Here is a 17,208-nt window from a genome sequence, read left to right as displayed (position 1 = left end):
CTAGTCCTGCCACACAAGATCCTGAACTCCACCATCTCGTGGTCGCTGCAACCAAGGCAGCCCTCAACCCTTACTGCTTCGACCAGATCCTCCTTGTTAGTGAGGATGAGATCCAGCAGCGCTCCTCTCCTGGTCGGCTCATCCACCATTTGCAGGAGGAAGTTATCATCCGTACACTGGAGGAACCTCCTGGACTGCGGCTGGGTTGCCGAGTGGTCCTTCCAGCAAACATCAGGGAAGTTAAAATCCCCCACAACGACCACGGCCTGTGACTGTGAGGCCGCTCTCAGCTGCCTGTAGAAGGCCTCGTCAACTTCCTCACCCTGATCTGGTGGTCTGTAACAGACACCTACAACAGTATCCCCCCTGCCAGCCTGCCCCTTAATTCTCACCCACAGACTCTCAACTTGCTCATCATCTGTCCCTGGACAGAACTCGGTGCACTGTAGTTCCTCCCGCACATAAAGAGCAACCCCACCACCCCGCCTGGCTGGCCTGTCTTTCCTGAAAAGGACATAGCCTTCCATGACTATATTCCAGTCATGTGAGCTGTCCCACCACGTCTCTGTAATTGCCACCAGATCATAATCTCCTGACTTAACACAGGTTTCCAACTCCTCCTGCTTATTTCCCATGCTGCGCGCATTGGTGTACAGGCATTTCAGGGAGCGAGCTGAGCACACCGATTTCACCCTAGGATTGTAGGAGGCCTCCCAGTCTTCATTAATTCTGGAGCGCTGCCCCACTGGGGCAAGCCCAGCTACAACCCCATCCCCCTTCGAATCTAGTTTAAAGCTCTCCAAATGAGCCCTGCTAATTCGTGCCCCAGCATCCTTTTCCCTCTGTGAGACAAACCTTTCTCACTTGTCATTGTCCAGACTGGTGCCCTATAAAACCAGCCGTTATCAAAGAATCCAAAGCCCTGCCTGTAGCACCAGTCTCGAAGCCAATTGTTCATGAACTGAATCTTCCCATTCCTTCCCACATCATCAGTGGAAGATGGAAGGAGAGAGGAGAAGATCACTTGAGCCCCAGACTCTTTCACCATCCGCCCCAAGGCCCTGTAGTCTTTCTTCATCCCCCTCAGATTGCGGGAAGCAGCTTCCTCCCCACCTGTCTGGAAAACCAGCAGCGGGTAGTAGTCTGTCGGGTGCACCAGGTTGGGGAGCGCCCTGGTGATATCCCTGATCCGGGCTCCAGGCAGACTACACACTTCCCTATGATGAGGGTCAACTCTGCATATCGGGCCCTCTGTTCCTCTCAGAAGGGAATCCCCTACTACAATGACCCTTCTTTCTTTCTTAACAGAGGCAGTCTTGAGGTGCAAAGTCGACTCCCTTTTCCTATGTGGCCTTGTGGGCTGGCCTTGCCCCACATTCTCACCTACCTCTCCTTCAAGATCCAGGGCCTCGAACCTATTATGGAGGGACACCTGGGGAAGCAGGGCAGGAAGGGGGGAGGGTTTCCCACGACGTCGACCCGGAACTAGCTTCCAACCCTCGTCGTCTTTTTGGTCCCCTACCTCTGCGCAACAGCTACAGGGCAGAGTTTGAATTCATTCCTAAGCAACCTGTATCACCTATAGGAAGGCACTCCTAGAGCCTCAGACATGTTAAGATGACATATCTTCTCCACTGATCTGAGTTTTTTCAGTGCATGCAAGTTTTTCCTTGTGAGACGGTTCACTGTTCATCACGTAAATTCCCATTTTTCCACAATAAAAGAGAATTACTACCAGAGAATATATATTGATGGTCATTATCAGGTCTACCCAGCAAGAATTCAACTCACAGGAAGATCCTAATGCATATACTCTCCAGCTTTTGGATCCAGACTCGCTCTCCTACTTCTGTATTTTATGTGGTTTCAAGTCATATGACAACTTAGTTTCTTCAAGTCTGTCCATTCCAGGGAATAAAACTTCAAATGACATTATATCTGTTTTATATTGGGATGTAGCAACATTTACATTAGCTGACTACAGGTTCTGTCAGTTTTGCAAGAAGAATCCATTGAAAGAAATCAGAACAAAAAAAAAAAAAAACAAAACCAAACCCAGTCATAATCACCAAATACACCAAGTTTGTATTGGTGAAACAATAATATCTGACAGTTCCATGCTTCCAAAATTTTCAATATTCAGAATGTTTAGGCAACCATCTGTCAACAAATTATGTAAATAAGTATTCAGCTTTTGGTAATAGGGCAGGATGGTACATTTTGAAGTTTATCTTTAAACCATTAGGATTAGCTTAAAACCCAAAGCACTCATTTTACCCTGATACCAGCCAAAGATACAAAATGCAGGGGGAAAACTGAAAAAGAAGTTTTTTTCTTACAGGTGTTTTGTCAGCTAGTTGTTAGGGCAGAAACAGCGTGAAACTGTTATCAACAGATCTTTGTTCCATATCCATTTTAATTAATGCACACACTTTAATTAACTATTTGAAATGGTATCTATGCTTTCTGAAATTTCAAGAAGTTAACCTTATTCAGTTTATTCCAAACATCTGTTTGACAGCTTGCATAATTTTGTCCCTTTATGTTCATTTGTGGTTAGTATATCACCATAACCATAATTACAGTGTGCCCAGGTTCTATTTTTTGTAATACCTGTTTTGCAAAAATATGTTAATTTACTAGTAATTTAATTTTAAATCATAATTTTAGAAATGTCTTTGGTAAATAGTATAACAGAAAAACTTTTGTACTAACATATTCTTCCATTCTTTTTTTCCTTGCAGACCATTTCTTCTGAAAAAGTATTTCTCTTAGGTGTAGGTGTAAATTTCCAAAATTTCCATTGTGGCTAATAGCTGCAGTTCTTCAGCAACAAGTAATCATGTAATCCCATTCTCCCTTCTCATAATAGGCCAAACATTCCTGTTTATCAACCCTTTCAGAAAAACATCTCAGCACAGTCTTTCTTGATTAGCTGTTCTGTTTCATTCTTTCTGTATGTACATGCATGCACATATTTACTGGGTGCTTATTTTGGATCCATGTTTGGATAAGGACCAGCTCAGCCTGACTAAATGTCTTTCTCAGTGATGTTCTATTCTGTTTACCTTAATAAATTGAGAGTAGGATGGCAGGAGGAAATTCCTCAAGTTTGAGTACTGGTATCTCCTTGAAAATTTATTTTCTCCTTTAAAAGCTCAGTAAATTTCTACAGCAGCTCTAATCATGCTTGCACAAATTCCTAAACCAGATTTTCACCAATTGTGTCAACCTTTACAGTCTTAAATGAGTATCACATATATTTCTATGAATTCTATGTATAACTTGTGCCAGTAGGATCACAAGGAAGACAAAAATAGTTGTTTACTAGCCTTTGCAGTAAATCTTTTAAAGAATTGTCTGATCTAGAGGGAGCTGAACTGCAGGTGTTTATGTTGGTTTATTGTGGATATGTAGATCCACAGAACTTTTGAAATGTAGACCTCTTTTCTGTTGTACCTAAATTAGACACAGCATCTTACCGATAGGCATCTATTTCTAAGAAACTTAGCCAGAACATTTTAAAATCGAATTAGGTTGTATTGAGATCTAAATTTATCCAAATCTTCAGTCTGAACATTCATGGGAAAATATTTGTGAGTTTTCGATTGGTTCTTGCTCTTAATTGAATTAGAAATACTGCAGAAAAAATCTTTTGGGCTTTTCCCATGCCATAACTAATGTAAGAAAAATAAATAAAAAGAAATAGCAAGCTTCATTCTTTGGAAAAGGTTTTAGCTAATTTCATCTAAAATTAAGTGCAGATAGTTCCTTAAATATCAGGAGTGTATGAACTAATGTAACACTAGATTGATATCCATGTGTTCTTCTATATCTTTGATCCATCCTGTAATTCTTTACCTACATCTGGTTTTTAGCAGTAGAAATAAAAATTCTGGTAACTGTAGACTGCAGAGGAATTCTGCCATCTACATCATTAAGATGAGCCTTTGCATCTGCCTTTATAAAGCTTGCAGGTAGTATCAGCTTTGGAGTTCTCTTCAATGGTTCCTGAACATTTTACCTGGCAAAGTTCACATTCCATTTAATGTTATGAAAAAGGCAAATACTCCTAGCACACTTATTCATACTTCTGTCTTCCAGCTTGAGAATTTGTTTCATACAAGGGTCTGTATGAGAATCAGAGAAGGCAAGCCAGGCAGTGCATAGAGGAGCAGAACGTAGCTGTCTACCACATGGAAGATCTGCCTAGCTGAAGGACCAGGAGCTGCTTGCTTGTTGAATCTGAGGATGTTGTCTGCTGTGGTAATACGAGCCTGAAGGTCTTTTTAAGTATATGAAGTGTATCCATAAACTACTGCAATACAGTTAATTCAGTTCACAAAAACAATAATCATGTTTAAAGTAATTTTATTGGTTAAGAAGTTTTGAAGCAAATTTTCCCTCCTCTCTTCTTCTTTTCCACCTGTGTATCCTCCTCCAGTCTTGTACTACTCCTGTGCTATGCATGGCCTTTAAGTATCTTGACTTGCTGAATGCTTCAGGACTGTGTTTGACAGTATCCAGGGCAATTAAACCCGACCTTCCTGTGGCCTCCCTGGAAACATCTGAGTAATGCTAGCTACTGTATCAAATAGGTGGGGCAAGGGGGAAAAGAGGCTACTTAACTAGCTTTGGCAGCCTAAATTCTCACGTCATTCCTGTAAATGAAAGTTGTTGTTCTGTCAAATGAGATATATGGTCTCACAACAAGCATCATTAGAATTCTGAACATCCTTCTTTCACAATATTTGCAGAGCCTTTTATGCTTTTAGACATTTTAATTTTATTTTCCAAATGCAAATACTAGTCAAATTATTGTCTCCAAGGGTTTAAAATAATTTTAGACTCTAATTTTCATGCAATCAAATGTGAGTTATGCCTCACAATAAATTTAGATAATGCTGTTGAAGGGAATAAATAAAGCACCTGGATGCAAAAGTATTGTCACAGATTGACAGTTCCAGCTGCTTGGGAGACATTTTTGATTACTAAAGTATCAAGTCACTTAAATAGGTGCCATTCTGTAAGGTTTTATCACCTGCAGACATTAGGGGCAGAATGAACTTTTCTTAAGCAAAGGTGATCTGTTAAAATATTGGTTTTGATTTGAATTATACATTCTGTGGTGGTCATTTTTAATGGAAACTAGGTCTGCCTATTACCTTTTAAAACCTGTCTTAGGCTATTACTTGCTTTCAGCTTGGTATTCAGTGTGTCTTGTATTTTAATGTTCCAAATTTCCTTCTGTCATATTTGATGTCAAAATTAAGGCCACAGTTAAGCCAGAAATTCAAAACATCAGTCTCTTACACTAATTGGTTTCTTGTCAGCCATCAGAGTCTTACAAATGTGAACCAGGACAAGCTGCTTTAAGATTTTGCAGCCAAAGATTGTATTTGATGTGCTTTGGATCACTTCTTTTGCATATCTGATTTCATGCTTTTCATACTAACCCCTTGTTGCCTTCCGGCAATGCTGAAAATACTTGGGCCTGTTCCATCTGATTTTACATCAGTAGGATTCTTTTGGTAGCTTTGAGGTAGACTTTAAACACTACATGGTGTTACATTTACTTGAAACCTATGTTACTCTGCTGACTACAGCCTAGGCTGCTGCTCAAACTGTGTATAAAACAGATTATTGTTATATGCCTCTGAAAACAATACAATAAATATTTTCTCCATGGCCAACACACTCTGAAGCAATAAATACTCTGAATGTAACTTTCCAGTAGCTCACTTTTGTAGCAGAAACAATACTGACTTTGACATGCTAAGTATGGGGATTCTTCCTGTATTGCCATCTATGTGTTCTGGTCAGTTACTTCTGCCATTGAAAAGGCCACCCCATACATCTCACATGTTTGAAGCCAGTTAGAACTGAAGCTCTGAAGCAGCCCTGGTGGCCTTTGCAGATTCCTGTGCAGGCTGCCAGCATCTTTTCCTATAGATCCCTTGGATTCTGGTCATGAACATGGCAACCAAAGGAAACAGACTTTCTTTGTGAGGATTCCAAATCACAACTGCTCTTTGGATAGCATATTAAAAAAATAAATAAATGCTATATTAAAAGTAAAAGCCTATAGCTATTTCCTTATTTTGCCTTTTCAAGGTCTGGAACATTACCTCAGCTTAAGGTAGAGTGTTTCATGATGTCAAGAGTTTTCCTTTTGTGGCAAAGCTTTTTCTTCTGATACACAGAGTTCCCCTTCTGTAGAGTAGCACTCACTGCTACACTACTGATAAATGTTAAAAAACAAAATGCAGGGTAAGGTTATTCAGCACCAACCAACACATCATCCAAAGAGCATTTTTATTTTTGAAAATACATCTATATTTGTGCCATCTGCTTTTGAGAAGCTGTTCAGGTAGGTTTAGGAGTACTGCCAAGTTAGATGTCTGTTTTTCCAAAGCAGTCAGTCAAGAAAGGTAGGTTGCATGAAATGCCTTCTAGAATATGTACTAGAGAAGATTAACTTGTTCCTTGAAACTGTCATCCTAATGTCATTTTGTTGGCAATCCTTCAGGATGATCTCTGTATATAAATACTTTATTCTCTCATTTCAGAAATAAAGATGATTTTTTTCTCCATGACCTACTAAATTGGGCAAGGAGACACAATTTCAAATCCTATTAACAGAAAGTTTCAAAACTGGAACATGAACTGAAACTATGGATCACTGCCACTGTGAATGAAGAATGGAAAAATCTAAGAAAGGGAAAGATGTAATTAACAGCAATTTAAGTTTTTATCTACTTAGGTAATAGGAATTAATACGGGGTATTTGTTGCTAGTTTTGACACACCCAAGCTATCTGTTTATTTCATCATTCCCTTTTTTGGTACTAAGACAAATGCTGGATAAAAATGCATGTCAATCTAACTTCATATTCAGATAACTGTTCTAGATCAATAGAATAGCCTTTAAATTATTCTTCTTTTGATCAGTTTAGAAATACTCTTGGCAAAACAAAGAGATGGAAAATAATGATCTGAAAAGAGAACTCCCTGAACTGAAGAAAATACAGATCTCATGAAAAGTTAAATCTGTTCAAATCATACATTGCTAAATGGATTATCTTCATCTAGGGCTCTTAATTTACCAGTATTAATTGTTGATCATACCTAACAACCATGTACATACTAAAGAACTCAGCCTGGAGTATCTTTCTTTTGCATGTTATCATGTTAAAAAATTATATTCTCCTGGGGGTAAAGTCAGAATAAAAAGCCTGAATGTTATTCACTTGCATTTTAAAGATGCTAGTTTTCTTAAACATGAAGAATTCTCTGTTAAAAACTGGGCTCCAAAATCCGAATGAACAAAATATTTAACATGAAACTCAGCAGTTTCACATTAATAGATCCTGGTTGACAGTGTGCGACTTGGACGTTATTGATTACAGCTCCAATGAGATGTACTAGCTTTCATACAGTGTACAAGCAACATGTGCAGGCAAGCCAGATGCAAAATTGAAACATTATCTAAACAGAGTTGATTTCAAATCTTTCAAATGTAAATAACCCACTGGGTGGTCCTTGAGACTGTCAGCAGTCATTATTTTCTGTAGCGTAAACAGGGCTGTCAGCTGGGATTTGTGTCACAGAGATAAAAAGACATTCTTCCTTAGCAAAGCCTAGGCTGTTGTTTTTAAAGAAAGTTGTGCACCTCCATGATAGATGGAGAATACCTTTCTGGATTTTAATGAAAGTGTTTTATAAGCTGTCATGGAAACCAGAATAGGTGTCTGAACAATGTAGACTAGGAGGTAGGTAAAGGTTAATGGAATTACCAGAGTAATGGAATTACCAGAGAAGCCTTAAAATTCTGACAGATCTAAATAAATACATAATTTCCATAGATGCACTCTGTTCATTCTTCAAAGTTTTCTGCAGGTAGCAAAAGGTAAGTTTCTGGGTGCTGAAAGGGGAATGTGTTCTTCTTGGTATGTGGTCTTCTCTGATTCTTTGAATCACAGCTGTGGTTTTTGTTTTTACCAAAAGTCAGTTTTTCAGCAGAATGGAATTTTACACAAAATACACCCTTTCACAAGAATTGTCTATTTTTTTTACTCTTTGAAAAAGGAAGTGGTTACATTTACTTCCCACACCCCCAGCCCCAACCCTCTGTCCCCCCTCCCCCCCCAAAAAAAAAAAAGTTGAAGGATAATTTCAATAAAAATCAGGCAAATTTAATTTTTCTTCAAATATGTTTCACGTGTTCCAGCCCCTTGAGACTTTTCTTCTACAGTTCCCAGTAGTTTTGTCATCCTGCAGTATTTCTCTAATTTTCATACATATTGCTTTTAGCTTTGTGTATATGCATTTCATGGCTGTTCCAAGCAAAGAAACTTTACTGAAATAAAAAGGGATTGAAATCCTTGCAGTACAATGTGTGCATCAGAGATACAGAAAGCTGTAAATGTGCACTTTGTGGTGGTAGTTCTTTCTTTCCTTTTTTCTTCACCTGGCATTACTTTTCTTCCACTAAGAGTACAACAGTCTAGTAATTGTCTGTGTAAGAAAAATGCAAACTATCCCCTATGCACTGACGTGTCAGATTTAAATGTTAGAGGAAAACACACTGAAGCCAGCTGAAAATGTTGTTGCAGAGAAAGAATATTATTCTGAGTCCTGATATTGGGTATCTTTTTTATAAGTATTTATTTAATTTATTAAATTAATGTCGAAAAGCTTTACTGCATCACTAGGTAATAAAGTGGAGGGACTGGGTAAGATAAGGGAACATTCTGTGTAGCAGTTTTTATGTGTGTCTCTGCATGCGTATGTATCTAGGAGTAGTATTTGGTGAAGAAATATTTAGACTGAACCTTGTTGATTGGATTATATTGCATTTTGCCCTTTCCATCATTATTATATTATTAGCTAATGTTTATTTTCATAACCATTCTTTTACTACATCTGTAAAAAAATAAAATCCTGCTTTGAAGTTCAGGATTATATTGTGCTGAGAATATTAGAAATTGGCTAAAGCACAGCCATGGAGGGAGGGGGCTGAGCATGGGAATATTAAGGCTGAGTGGAGCAAAAGCTAGAGATGTTCTGAAGCCCTGGTCCCATGATCTTTAATAACATAGCTTAGTTTGTCTTCCACTCCACAAACAGAACCACTGATTTTCTCTCATGAGTAAGATTTAAAGGATCAAAACTCTTAACTTGACACTGGTGGACATATTGGCATCATTTGGTTTAATCTACTGAAAAATTTATTTTTACTCTGATTCAGAAGAGAAAAATGAGCAAACTCCCTACATAGTCACTGGAAAGAGGTAAGTGCTCCCAGGGAGCCTCTTAGGCAGTGTCACTAAAATGACTAAAGCAGACAGCATAGAAAATGTGGTTCTGAAATATAACCGTACCGTGTGGTTCTTAGAAAGCTAGACAGAGACTTGGGTGCATGTTAAGATAGTCAAAGAAAGATAAACTTATGGTGGAGTTCTTGCTGCTTTCTTTTGGAATGTTAATAGCCCAAATTAAACAGTGGAGAGTACTCCAAATACCAGAGCAATGAAAAAGTTTACAGCAGCGATAGCAGCATTTGGAGTATCCATATTTTTTCTCAAGGTCTGCTCACTTCCCATGACTTTCAGATTACTTGTATATAGCCAAATATAACTCAGGGTGCAGATACGATGGAGGACTGATTTTGAGTGCCTGGGTATAATTTCTTCACTGATGTTACCCGATGAATCCGAAACAGAACAGAACCAAATAATATTGCTTTCTATTATAAGAAGTGTATTTTGTCCCATAGATGACAGGTTAGTGCACTCAATCAGCAAGGAGTTCAAGTGAACTGGCACAGAAAAATTCCCCCTTTAAGTAAGAATAAAGTGAATTTCTAAAGTCAGCATAGAAATTTAAGTAACCTCTATTATTAAAATTATGTAGTCTCTGGGTAAAAATAGTAAGTTTGTTCTCAAAGTCTGACAACCTTGTCTTTTATAGTCCTGAATTGAGGTGTTACATGCAGCTTTCACTTCAGAGTGGGCATGAGAGAAAGCACCATCTCCTTAGGCCAGAAGCTGAAGTTTTGGTCACACATTTTTTGCAAACAGAAGTGATCAGGGACCAAGCTGCCAGGCTGGAAAAATGGCAAAGCAGCAAGCAGAGAGATAAAAGCTGGGCATTTGTGCCCATCCAGCTCACCAGTCTGGCCCTTGCTGCATGCAATCTATTGGTTGAGCCAGCCTTGCTGCTTATTGTTCCCCATGTGCAATGTGAGGAATATCATGTGTTTAGAACACTTCATACATGGAAGGAACTAAACACAGGCACATTTGAAAAGATGGAAGTGTATTTCAAAACCACTCTTGTTAGATTCTCCATGTTGGTAACTTGGCAGCAAGGTTCAACTTACTGCTTGTGTGGAGTTTTTTTGGACTAGCAGCTTATTTTAGGGGACAGCACAGTAATATGCTGAGCTTCCTTTGGCCTCTATGGTGTTAAAGAAACCGAAAGCAAATTAGCTGTAATGCTGCTATGTGTCTGCAAAGTAATCAAAGCTGTATCCTGGAGAAGACTTGCCATCTTGGGTAAACCCCAGCTGTCCTGGGCAGCCATCACTCCAAAAGCAAACCTTTGACCCCTTTATATTTTCATAATTATATGTATGTTATCAAAAAGAAGCAGGAACATGGGAAAGAAAAAAGTTTAAAATAAGTATCTGTACTGTGGGAGTATGGTGGGGTAAAAGTGGTGAGGGCAGCAGCTCTCCTTCACAGCAGAGTGCAAGTCTCTGCAAGAGTCTATTGCATACGTATCCATATCATTTAGAAAGGCACTGTTGCCTGAGCATCTTCCTGGCTTACCCTAAAGCAATCTGAGAGCAAATAGACCATAAAAATGGCCTTAGTTTGTGCTTTCTAGGTCCAGAGCCAGTGGGAGACCAGGCTAAGCAAATGCACCTTCTAGTTTGGCAAGTTTGGGTGCTGTCGGCTGGTGAGAGTATACAGATGCTACATATCCTAACTTGAAACATCTGAGGAAAGTAGAAGTAACATATGAACGATGAATATGGGATAAGAGGTTCTCATGCAGAAATGAAAAAAAGATAAGGAAAAGGGTAATTTTTTGCTGCTTTTCCACTATGGTCCTACAAGTCCTCTAGTAAATGCCAGAATGTAAAAAATATGAACCAACCAACAAAAAAAAAAAAAATAAAAAAAAAAACCACACACACACAAAAAAAAAAACATCATCAGAGACTAGATTAAAACAGTTTATATGCTAAAAAGGTTTGATCCAATTGCTCTTGAAGTCATAAGAAATTAACTTGAGAGAGTTTCATACTGAATGCCTAAGGACATTCTTATAATAAATGAGCTGCCTCACTGAACAGACTTGAAGAGGTTGGGGTAAAGTGAAAAACATTCATTTACAGAGCTGTGGGCTAATGTACCAACATTCACAGAATTACAGTGGTCACAGCCCCAGGCAAATCATAGATTAAATATAACATCAGTGTCAGCAAGAGCAGCAGTGGGCTCTACATTAGCTCAAGAGTAACTATGTTTACCATCTTCTTACCTCTTGGGTTTTCTTTCTAATATTTTAAATGTTCTAAATCAAATTAATTTCATTTGGACAACATGAGAAGCTGATCAAGGCTTCTTGATAAGCATTTATGTGACATAGAAGACACTACTGCCCAGATACCAGTTCCATCATGCGTATGGAGCAGGAGGAGTCAATGCCCGACTTGTGAGGGACAAAGGGAAAGGAGAAAGGGATATGTCACTCCTGGAAGAAGATCCTGTGATTCCAAATAAATAGAGAGGATAAATAAGTATCCAACCAGCTGAGGTGGTTTTACCAGTCTGCTTCAGTAAAGAGTAGCTGCAGTACCACTGCCAGAGAACACTGGAATTTGTGAGAAAATGAGAGGTTGGGAAAGGAAGAGAAAGCTTGGGAAGAAGCTGTAGAACAGAGAGTGAAAAAGGATTGTATCAGAAGATTTGCATCACCAATTAACCACAGATATTTTGTGGCTGATGTGTCAGCCTCATTTTATTTTGGGAGTTGTCTTTTAGGAGGAAGAACAGTCCATGTGCTCTCATAAACTAAAGATAAATGGAAGAGATGTCTGTTGTTCTGTTGAGTTACCAGTGATACTAAACATCCTTTTGTTTCTCCTTATCCTCTTCCCATAAAGCCAAAAGCATAAAATTAGCACAACACAAACATTAGCAAGGCCCCCACACGCAGGGATTACACAGAAATCTGTAAAGTGTTCTACTAAGCCAGAAACATGGTCAAAACTTGGAAGCCCTGTCAAGAAAAGTGATGTTGCAAGCAAGGATGTTTGTAATGTTTGATAGCAAAACTTTCCCTCCTGTGTATTATTAATAGCAGCTCTGAGTGCTGGCCGAGGTGAGCGTGCCACGATAATGGTATGAGCAGTAAGTAGAAAGTGTTCAGCAGTGAGCAAATATGTAAGCAATAGACCGTAGTAATCCCAAAGAAGCAGTTCTCCTTTCAGCCTTTGTGCACCTATCCCTAATGTGTGTGATTTCCAAAACATTTGAGAACTAAGTAGAAAGTCTTAGTCTGATGTCTTCACATTCCCTGTCCTGGAATTCCTCACACACACACTCTCTTCTGGTATATCAGTTCAGTTCCTTTCAAAGAAAATTACGCTTTAAAGCTCAATAAAAAATTTAGGACACAGGCAAGAGAGGGAAAAAGGCAATTATTGTTACTTTTCCTCTCAGATACTTCTGTGTCACATCACTACTATTATTGCAGGGGCCACACCTACCTACGCAGACATTTTCTTGGGAAGAGAAGCACAAAGAGTATCTTGACATCTCAGATGGTTCTGTCACTACAGAAAATTAACACAATTCATTTGCTTACATGATCTGATAGTCCTTTCTGCACATTTATGTGATGTTAAAATGCTAACATTGGTATGAGCTCCATAGATTTTAATTTGCTTTTGAATTTTTGTGTTTACCTAGCCATTAACTGTGTATCTGTACTTCACATTAGGGAATAAAATTTACCAAGGAAATAATATACAGAAGAGATAAAGTCTTATGAAGGAAGCAAATATTGAGTATAGTTTGGCTGCCATTCAAAATTGCTGAATTCTGATGCCTCAGTTCATTTCAGTGGGAGCCTTGCTCTCTATCGGTCTAAGCTGTTGTCAGTGGTAGCCAGCAGAGTAATAGCTAACTTGGCTTTTGACAGATAGAGCTTCTTGCTAGCCAGCTGTGTTAGTAAACAGTTTTGAAAGCATTTTTATCTAGTGTTGCATTGACAAAAACTTGCAATCATTGAAATTGAAAGTCTGAATTAGAAAGGAATCTTGCGTCCTCCTTGTCTGTATTGTCAATGTATAAATACGTTGCATTTAAAACAGCATTTTTTTGTTTGGATTCCTTTTATTTTCTTTGAACAAACACTTGTATATTTTCTTTGCTTTGAGCATACCATGTGTAAATGCCATTTTTTAGCATGGCTAAGTAATTGTTGAGGTTTTGCTCTTTGTCACAAACACAAATATCTATCAGTGAGAAAAGTTTAAATGACCTCTCTTGAAGTTTGGATTTTGTCCTGAGTTCTAACAACTAACATCTGACAAAGAAAAGTAACTAAAGAAATGTATCTTGCTCCCACTGGAGTCAAAGAACCAAGCAAACAGTAGGAGAACCTAGGGTCAAGGTTATGGATAGTTGCAGTAGCAATCTAAAATGCTGTATAGGTGAAAGATATATTCCATTTCTTTTGAAAAATACATTTAATGTACTTAAGTCACACTAGACTTTAATGAATGCTTACATTTAACAGAGAATTAAGTTTCTTTGCTGAATGAGGGCCTAAATGAAATCGTTTTAAAAAATAAAAAATAAGAGTTTTCTAGTCTTGTAGATTTTTCATCTCTAATTAAGATATTGGGGAAATTGTAAGTTTTTTATTTTTTTAAGGAGAAATAGACAAAATTCATAACAAGAAATTGTTACTTATTTCTGATTTCTCCTTCCAGGTTTTTAAAAAGTAAGCCCCACAAACTTTGAAAACAGAAAGGATAAAAACAATCCAGAAGAGTGCATAAGGAGTACAAGCAAGGAAATTACTAGAAACAGCTGACCTTAAACCAGTCTTTCAGAATGACAGGCTGCCAAAGTTAAAGGAGCAGATGGACAAGAAAAGAATATCAAAGAAAGGACAGAAAAAGTACTCAGCCTTTGTTTTAAGTACTTTTAGACATTTCTCCTGCCGTTGTGTTATTGACTTAAAGAATAATGACTTCCTTCGCTTCCTAATTTCTATAAATTATGTTTTTTTTACAGGTAGGACAATGTCAGCTTCACCATGCAGAGTGTTTACAGTTGGGAATGTTTGCAAGGAGAAAAGATAACTTTATCAGATTACTTTTCACAGGGTTTTTTCTGCAGATCTCCTAGGCACTATAAGGTTCACTGTTGAAAGATTTGGGGTGAAATCATGGCCAATGGGAATTCTGCCATCAACTTCAAAAGAGTAAGATTTCATCCTTGATCTTATTTGTTTAGCAAGAAAGTGCTTATTTTTCTATTCTTTTTTTTTTTTGTGCACAAACTGCCAGCTTTGCATGAAACAAACCATCCTGATTTCCAGAGGGCCTTTCAAAAGCCGGGTGATTGCCAAAATTGCAAATCCAATTTGTTCACAGATTGACCAGTGTGTGATCATTCCAATTATATTTGGCACATGTCAAGTGGAAGAATCAAACCTCCCTCTTTTTGGATCACTTATACACACTTCAAAAAATAAACTACCAATATAATTAGCTGCTGAAATGCTTGGCAGGTTGCCCTGAAAAAATCCCCACCAGAAGAAAACACACTCCCTTGATTCTCCCCAAGCTTGTTCTTCAATAAGCTACCCAGATCTCGTCCCTTGCACCTGCACTGATTAATGTAATCCTCCTGACTGCCTGCGGGTACCCCCAGAAACTAGTTTTCCCACAAGTGAGGTCCAGGAACTGTGTTCCATGAGAGCTGGACAACGTGGCAAGATCATTCCCCCCCTCCCTCAGTCTCACCCTGCACAAGCTGCTGGTTAGGCCCATCTGCACGTCGAATGTGCTTATTGGCACCCTATTTAATAACTGTGTTACAGGTCCATGTTGAGGTTTTCTTTTTGTGCGTCGGTGAAAATGTGTGACCCCATCAAGCTGCCTGAAACCCTGTGTAGGAGCTACTTTTTCTAGCAAACATCTGCCTTACCTCTTAAAAAAGGTCCTTCTCTTCTCCCTTTTGCCTAATCCTGCCAAAAGCAAATTCACTGAGCATGCTACTTATTTTGTTGCTAGCTTGAAAGGCAGAAGATCTTCCTTTTATTTCTTTATCATTTCCATTTTCCTTCCCAGTAATTGTCATGAGAATAGCTTCAAAACACTCAGAAGCTGAGAAACAGAAAAATACAGTGCTGAAGAAGGAAAGCCAAATAGCAGGTAAATGTATCATGAAACACAAGCTTATTCAGTAAAACTACATTTTTGAGAAGAGTTTGGCAAGAGCTAAAACACACCTTTGGGCTTTTAAAGCCAGTTTATACTTTGTCATCAGAACACTGTGGACCGTCCACTGCTTAATCTTTAAAAGACATTACTTCTGAAGCTGATTCACAGTCCCCTGGTGCTCTAAGTTCCACTTTGTGCTGTTAACTCTCACCCTATTTCTACAAACCCAAGTCTCAAGATTATCCAGATCCTGACCCTCCTCTATGCTTGAATGCTTCTTAGTGTTCTTTTCTAGCAATTTTTTTAAGGACCCATTTTGAGGGAAGACCATCAATAAAACTATTAAATCAGCAACATCTCGTGACCATTCTCTGTCAAAAAAAAGCCCTTTTTAGGTTGAAGCAACACCTCACTTTCTCCCTAGTATTTCTGTTCTGACGATCACTTTCAATTTTATACATCTTGTCCATCTCAGTTCAGTTCTCATGTAGAACATAATCAAAGGTTACTGCAAGTGTTCTAGACAAGTCTGGACAGTTTATATCTGGTTCATCACCCTTACCCAGGAACAGTTTATCACAAAAGCTGCCAGATAAGCCTTGCGTTATCCATATTTGGTAAGTATTGTTGCACTTCTTCCATGTCTTTATTTATGTTTTTCTTCAAAATTGTTCTGAATTCATGAATACTGACAAATAGATCTGTAGATGCCTGGTTTGTGTTTTTCTTTCATTAAATATAGCTAGTAAGTTTATTATTCTCTAGTCAAAAGCTACCACAGTCAGTGTGATGGGTGTATTTATAACAGTTTCTACCAGACTTCCAGCTCCACGTGCCAGTTCTCTCAGTGTCCTGGGATCATTTGATCCCTCTGGCTGAACCATGGTGAACTATTGAAGACTGTCTGCCTTATTGTATACAATAATGTTCATATCCATAATTCAGCTCTCCCCATTTTCTATCAAATATTCCCATTGAAAAGTGATGAACCACTTCATTTTAGAAGTTTCTCAGCATGGGAAAATTCAATTCTGAATTTATGTTCACATACACCATCTCATGAAATTGTGTGATATTGCTACCCAAAGACTGCATTTTGGGGAGAAAAACAGTTACACTTGTAAGGATATGCAAACCCTAACAAAAATCTTATGAAAGTAGTTTTTAGGCAGGAAACCTTGATAGCTAGTAAAGTAATAGATCTCCCTCACTCCTTTTCATTTACAAACTACTTCAAACTGAACAGATTAAAAACTTATTATTAACATCCTCTAGAGGACGTTGTGTGTTGTGTTTCTGCTTTTTCAGGCAATGTAGCAATCCTTGCTTGTATATATGGCATTGGGACACTGCTCTTCTTTCTAAACCTGTATTTCTGGATGTGTGCAAATCAGCCCTTCAAGATCGTTCCAGACAGAAACTTGGCTTCCAGACTCTTGGTGCAGAGGAGAAAGGTTTTCTTTTCTTCTTGCTTTTGACAAAAGTAGTTTTGATAATGTGTAAGCCACACCACTGGAATGCAGTAAATAAACATTTAAAAGACCTATTAACAGGCTCAGCCAGTTTGTTTACCTAGCTCTAACTCAAATGACCTCAGTTTAAATCACAGTTCAGGCATTCAGCTGTGCCCTGAGTTTCTGCATCCTGCCCCCTCACAAGGACAAAGGAACTGAACAAAGAGCATCACAACATTTGGGAGTATGCAGGAACAACAGATACAGGGGAGCACCAAAG

The 17,208-nt window shown here is 38.5% G+C and overlaps 1 long non-coding RNA gene across 1 annotated transcript; it reads left to right on the top strand.

Annotated features, from left to right (window-relative positions):
* The first annotated feature begins 13,726 nt into the window (after positions 1-13,726).
* On the top strand, positions 13,727-15,530 carry LOC133273447 (uncharacterized). Its single transcript, XR_009744807.1, has 2 exons — positions 13,727-14,510; positions 15,382-15,530. It is a non-coding gene; the product is annotated as an uncharacterized LOC133273447 (long non-coding RNA).
* Positions 15,531-17,208: the final 1,678 nt, after the last annotated feature.

Source organism: Pezoporus flaviventris, unplaced genomic scaffold (assembly GCF_033815535.1).
Source record: "Pezoporus flaviventris isolate CSIRO_AGI_PZ_B2104156 unplaced genomic scaffold, CSIRO_AGI_Pfla_v1 ptg000031l, whole genome shotgun sequence".
NCBI classification, from domain to species: domain Eukaryota; kingdom Metazoa; phylum Chordata; class Aves; order Psittaciformes; family Psittacidae; genus Pezoporus; species Pezoporus flaviventris.
This window is presented reverse-complemented; position numbering and strand designations above follow the sequence as displayed.